Source organism: Apium graveolens, chromosome 8 (assembly GCF_009905375.1).
Source record: "Apium graveolens cultivar Ventura chromosome 8, ASM990537v1, whole genome shotgun sequence".
Lineage (NCBI taxonomy): Eukaryota > Viridiplantae > Streptophyta > Magnoliopsida > Apiales > Apiaceae > Apium > Apium graveolens.
In genome coordinates this window covers 182408028-182415001 of record NC_133654.1, presented here as the reverse complement: position 1 = coordinate 182415001, position 6974 = coordinate 182408028, and the positions used below count along the sequence as shown (strand labels likewise).

Sequence of the window (6974 nt, the reverse complement as noted above, 5' to 3'; positions counted from 1 at the left end):
TAGGGTGTTAATCTCTTGTGAAGAGACGGTGGATCTAGAGATTTAGAACTTGCCATGCTAGCATAGGTTCATGTACGTTATGCATGAATAGTGGGTAACTCTAACAGTTTTATTTGCCCTATATAATCAAAAGGAATAACTTGTGCTTAAATCGTTGTGTTGTCAATTTCTGTAGACATATAGGAACTCAACATAATTGATGACTATTCAACTTCTATCTTAATTGTGGATGCTTGGTAGAATGGTATTAGTACAATGAAAGTTGGCTTTTATCAGTTTCGTGTTATTCGATTAATATCATCACTATCACATGCTAAAGGTAATAATAATAGCTATAGAAGGAAGTAATAATGAAGTTGTGATCTCATGAGTGTTTTATTATTGATAATTTGAAGTGTTAGTTAAGTAGTTAATTATAGTTAATATTTAATCAACAATTTTAAGTGTTATCTTAACATTGAGAAGTAATCATACATTGGTGAGTGAGTTTAATTAGACAATAACTTAGTCTGAGTCTCTGAGGGAACGAACTAGAAAGTATTCTATATTACTTACGAACGCGTATACTTGCGTGAATATTAGTGCGTGTTTTCGCCCTAACAAGTTTTTGGCGCCGCTGCCGGGGACTCGGCGTATTTGTTTAGTTTATGTACTTACCATCATTGGTCATTAGGACTCAGTGATTAGGACGTAGTAGTTACTTACTCTTTTCGGTTGTGTTTCAGGTACTTTAGCAAGCGTTTATGCAAACTCGTTCTCGTGCTCGCAAGAGGACTTTAGATACAACTGAGGAGACAAACGCAGTTCTTGATATTCCGGAGAAGTTAGATTTTGAGGATTCAGATTCAGGCGCTGAGCAGAAAGAACCAGTAAACATGGGAGATCGTATTGTTCAAGCTGATCCAGCTCTTATGGATTTTTCTCGGCCTAAAATTGATGATATTCAGTCAAGCATCCTTCATCCGGCTATTCAAGCTAACACCTTTGAAATCAAGCCGGGCACTATTCAGATGGTGCAGAATTCTGTTTCTTTTGGAGGAGCGGCAACTGAAGACCCCAACATGCACATAAGAAATTTTGTCGAGATCTGCAACACTTTTAAGTATAATGGCGTGACTGATGAGGCTATCAAGTTGAGGCTTTTCCCATTCTCACTGAGGGATAAGGCTAAAGACTGGTTACATTCTGAACCAGCTGGGTCCATCACTACATGGCAAGATCTTGCGCAAAAGTTTCTGGTGAAGTTTTATCCAATGGCAAAGACTGCTGCTATGAGGAGTGCTCTTACTCAGTTTGCGCAGCAACCTACAGAATCTATGTGCGAGGCTTGGGAACGCTACAAGGAAATGTTGAGAAAATGTCCACATCATAGAATGCCGGATTGGATGGTAATCACTGGTTTTTATAATGGTTTGGGGGCCCAATCTCGGCCTATGCTCGATGCAGCAGCTGGAGGAGCCTTATGGGCTAAAAGCTATACTGAGGCGTATAATCTTATAGAGACAATGGCTGCAAATGAGCATCAAAACCCAACTCAGAGGATGACGTCAAGCAAGGTCGCAGGTATTCTAGAAGTTGATGCAGCCACCGCTATTGCAGCCCAGCTCCAAGCACTATCAATGAAGGTTGATTCTCTGGCTACGTATGGAGTTAATCAAATAGCTATGGTTTGTGAGCTTTGTGCAGGTTCTCATGCTACGAATCAGTGTTCTCTTGTCAACAAATCTGTTCAGTATGTGAATAATTATCAGCGACAACAGCAGCCTGTGCCAGCGACCTATCATCCTAATAACAGAAATCATCCTAATTTCAGTTGGGGGAATAATCAGAATGCTATTCAGCCAACATATCAGCAAGGAGTAAGTAAACAGTTTAACCCACCTGGATTCCAGCAACCACAGCAGTATGCTACAAGGCAATCATATCCTCAACAGGGAAGTGCAGCTGCACCTACTAGTGCTGATTTTGAGGAACTTAAGCTGTTGTGCAAGAGTCAGGCAGTTTCTATCAAGACCTTGGAAAATCAAATCGGTCAATTAGCCAATGCAGTGCTCAATCGTCAACCTGGCACTCTTCCCAGTGACACGGAAGTACCAGGCAGGAAGGAAGCTAAAGAGCAAATCAAGGCTATTACCTTAAGGTCTGGAAAAGTAGCTGATGCTGAAAAGGCAAAAGAAGTCGAAGCTGAAGTTAGAGATGAAGAATCTAAGCAAAAGGAGAAAGTGGCGGAACCAAAGAAGACTACTGTTGAACACACTCTGCCTGAGGCTAATACAGGGGAGAAACAGCTCTATCCTCCACCACCTTTTCCTAAGAGATTGCAGCAACAAAAGCTGGATAGACAGTTCGGGAAGTTTCTGGAGGTGTTCAAGAAACTTCACATCAATATACCTTTCGCTGAGGCTCTGGAACAAATGCCTAGTTATGCGAAGTTTATGAAGACTATTCTTTCAAGGAAGGTGAAACTGGATGACCTTGAAACCGTTGCTCTCACGGAAGAATGCAGCGCGGTTCTGCAACAAAAGTTACCACCAAAACTGAAAGATCCAGGAAGCTTCACCATTCCTTGCACCATTGGCAATCTAACTTTTGACAAGTGCCTTTGTGATTTGGGAGCAAGCATTAATCTGATGCCATTGTCGATCTTTAAAAAGCTGGATCTGCCTGATCCAAAACCCACATACATGTCGCTACAATTGGCGGACCGTTCCATTACTTACCCAAGGGGCATAGTTGAGGATGTGCTCGTCAAGGTGGATAAGCTCTTCTTTCCAGCAGATTTTGTTATTCTGGATTTTGAGGAAGATAAGAAGATTCCCATAATCTTGGGGAGGCCTTTCTTGGCTACTGGCCGTACCTTGATAGATGTGCAAAAAGGGGAACTTACTATGCGGGTCCAAGATCAGGATGTGACCTTCAACGTATTCAAGGCAATGAAATTCCCTACAGAAGATGAGGAGTGCTTAAAAGTGGATGTGATTAATTCCGCAGTTACTTCAGAACTCGAGCACATGCTAATGTCTGATGCATTGGAAAAGGCCTTAGTGGGGGAATTTGACAGTGATGATGAAGATAGCAATGAGCAATTACAATATCTGAACGCTTCTCCCTGGAAGCGAAAGCTGGACATACCATTTGAATCTCTTGGTACTTCTGACCTCAAGAACGCTGAAGGGAAGCTCAAACCATCAATAAAAGAGGCACCTACCTTAGAGCTCAAACCATTACCTGAACACTTGAGGTATGCTTTTTTAGGTGATTCATCTACGTTACCTGTTATTATTTCAGCTGACCTTTCAGGTAGTGAGGAAGACAAGCTCTTAAGAATTTTGAGAGAATTCAAATCGGCTATAGGATGGACCATAGCAGACATCAAGGGGATAAGTCCTTCATATTGTATGCATAAAATTCTGCTAGAGGAAGGTAGTAAGCCAACTGTGGAACAACAACGAAGACTGAATCCCATCATGAAGGAGGTGGTGAAGAAAGAAATTCTGAAATGGCTAGATGCAGGCATCATTTATCCTATTTCTGACAGCTCATGGGTGAGCCCCGTACAATGTGTTCCTAAGAAAGGAGGTATCACTGTGGTCGCAAATGAAAAGAATGAGCTCATCCCTACTCGAACAGTTACAGGATGAAGAGTATGCATGGATTATAGGAAATTGAACAAAGCCACAAGAAATGATCACTTTCCTCTTCCATTTATTGATCAAATGCTTGACAGATTGGCGGGATATGAGTATTTTTGTCTTCTGGATGGTTATTCCGGGTATAATCAGATTTGTATTGCACCAAAGGATCAGGAAAAGACTACCTTCACTTGTCCATTTGGCACATTTGCTTTTCGTAGAGTTTCGTTTGGGTTATGTGGCGCCCCGGCCACCTTTCAGAGATGTATGATGGCTATATTCTCTGACATGATTGGAAATAACGTCAAAGTGTTCATGGATGACTTCTCCGTCTTTGGACACTCATATGATGAATGTTTGAATAATCTGCGCGCCGTACTCAAAAGATGCGTGGAAACTAATTTGGTGCTTAATTGGGAGAAATGTCATTTTATGGTGCGTGAAGGCATTATCCTTGGGCATAAGGTCTCTAGCAAGGGTCTGGAGGTGGACAAGGCCAAGGTGGGAGTCATTGAAAATCTTCCCCCACCCAATTCTGTGAAAGGAATCCGTAGTTTTCTTGGTCATGCGGGTTTTTATCGGCGATTCATCAAGGACTTTTCAAAGATATCTAAGCCATTGTGCAATTTGCTTGAGAAAGATGTGCCTTTCAAATTTGATGATGAATGTTTGGCAGCATTCGAGACTCTCAAGAAGAGTTTGATCACTGTACCAGTTATTACAGCACCAGATTGGACAGAACCGTTTGAGATGATGTGTGATGCGAGTGATTATGCGGTAGGTGCAGTTCTGGGACAGCGCAAGAAAAATCTCTTCCATGTGGTCTACTATGCGAGTAAGACTTTAAATGGTGCCCAATTGAACTACACCACTACTGAGAAGGAGCTTTTGGCTATAGTCTTTGGCTTTGAGAAATTTCGATCTTATCTGCTTGTTACGAAAGTAACAGTATTCACTGATCATGCAGCTATTCGCTATCTGGTTTCTAAGAAGGATTCGAAGCCGAGACTCATTCGTTGGGTGCTTTTACTTCAGGAATTTGAGTTAGAGATCAAAGATAGAAAAGGTACCGAGAATCAAGTAGCTGACCATCTCTCTAGGTTGGAGAATCCCGATTCTACTTCACAAGATAGGACGTTAATCAATGAATCTTTTCCGGATGAGCAGTTGTTTACAATTCAGGAGGAAGAACCATGGTTTGCAGATATTGTAAACTATCTTGTCAGCAATATAATGCCTCTTAATTTGACATCCGCGCAAAAGAAGAAGTTTCTGCATGAGGTGAAGTGGTATATGTGGGATGAACCATATTTGTTTAGACAGGGAGCTGACCAGATCATCAGGAGATGTATCCCGTTCTGTGAGACGGAGGGGATATTACGAGACTGCCATTCCACGGTTTATGGTGGACACTATGGAGGTGAGAAGACGGCAGCTCGTATTCTGCAAGCAGGTTTTTTCTGGCCTACTTTGTTCAAGGATGCTCATCAGTTTGTTTTAAGGTGTGATCATTGCCAAAGAGTGGGAAATTTGTCAAGGAAGGATGAGATGCCATTAAATGTGATGCTTGAAGTCGAGGTCTTTGATGTGTGGGGAATCGATTTCATGGGGCCTTTTATCTCGTCTTGCAATAATCAGTACATCTTGCTGGCAGTCGATTATGTCTCAAAATGGGTCGAAGTTAAAGCTTTACCGACAAATGATGGAAAGGTAGTACTAAATTTTCTTCATAAGCAAATTTTCACAAGGTTTGGAACGCCTCGGGTAATCATAAGTGATGAAGGATCACATTTTTGCAACCGTAAGTTCACTTCTATGATGCAGCGTTATAATGTGAATCATCGAGTAGCTACTGCCTATCATCCGCAAATAAATGGTCAAGCGGAAGTGTCTAACAGAGAGATAAAGCGCATTCTAGAGAAGGTTGTTTGTCCGTCAAGGAAGGATTGGTCTTTAAAGCTCGATGAAGCTGTTTGGGCTTACAGAACAGCATACAAAACTCCACTTGGGATGTCACCGTTTCAGTTGGTGTACGGTAAGGGATGTCATCTACCGGCGGAGCTTGAGCATAAGGCCTACTGGGCATTGAAGAAATTGAACCTGGATTTAGATGCAGCTGGTAAGAAAAGAATGCTTCAGCTTAATGAACTTGATGAATTTCGACTTCAAGCGTACGAGAATAACAAAATGTATAAGGAAAAGGTGAAGAGGTGGCATGATAGGAAGCTACATCCTAAGTTATTTATGCCAGGGCAACAAGTTCTTTTATTCAACTCTCGGCTCCGACTTTTTCCTGGGAAGTTGAAATCAAGGTGGTCTGGACCTTTTATTGTCAAAACTGTGTTTCCATATGGAGCGGTGGAAATTTTTGAGAATGATTCGGACCAAACATTCAAGGTTAACGGTCAGCGGTTGAAACACTACTATGGGGACATGGCAAACCGAGAGGTGGTTAGTGCCATTTTGTTGACTACTTGAGAAAGGTACGGAACGTCAAGCTAATGACGAAAAAGAAGCGCTGCGTGGGAGGCAACCCATGAATTGTTGTTACAGGAACCCTTAGAAGTTAATAACCTATCCAAAAACACAAAAAAATCAGAAAACAGGGGCTGAAAAATTTTTTTTCCAGAGACCCTCTGCGCGCCCGCGCAGGGGTCGAGTTCCAGAAAATTTTTTGCAGTTCAGAAAAAAAAAAACAAATACACAAAAAAAATAGTTTTAGCCCATAAACCCACGAATTGTTCCCACTACCCCATCACTTTAACCCTTAATTCCCAAACCCTAATCTAATCCACACCCTATATATACATACACCTATCCTACATATCTCCCACAAAACTTCCTACACTTAAACCCTCTCACAAACATCAAAAATCAGTTCTTACACACTTTTATTCACGAATCAATGGCACCCAAAAGAGCACGCACTATTGACAGCAGCAGCACAGTTCTTACTGCTGATTCATCGAGGGGTACTGCTGCAAGGCCTCGGTTAACTGACAGAGCTGCGGAGGAGGAGTACACTAGGCTGTTGGGGAAGCCGACTCTGAAGGAGAGGGGGTTTTTACCATCAGGGAGGGATGGTGAGTTGTTGCCCATGATTGCAGAGAAGGGGTGGATAGCTTTTTGTGAGTCACCCGAAGCAGTACCGATGAGCGTTGTTCGCGAGTTCTACGCGAATGCGAAGGCTGAAAAGAATGGGTTTTCTGTAGTCCGTGGGCTGACGGTTGATTATCATCCTGCAGCGATTCGCCGTGTGATTGGACAGCGAGAGAGGAAGCCCGAGGAGGAGAACTGGAATGAAAAGACTGCTGAGGATTTTGACTTGGATTTGATTTGTGC

The 6974-nt window shown here is 42.3% G+C and overlaps 1 non-coding gene across 1 annotated transcript; it reads right to left on the bottom strand.

The window, feature by feature from the left end:
- Positions 1-1268: 1268 nt before the first annotated feature.
- LOC141681645 (small nucleolar RNA R71) lies at positions 1269-1375 on the bottom strand. The gene has a single exon (XR_012559072.1). It is a non-coding gene; the product is annotated as a small nucleolar RNA R71 (small nucleolar RNA).
- Between the last annotated feature and the right edge of the window lie 5599 nt (positions 1376-6974).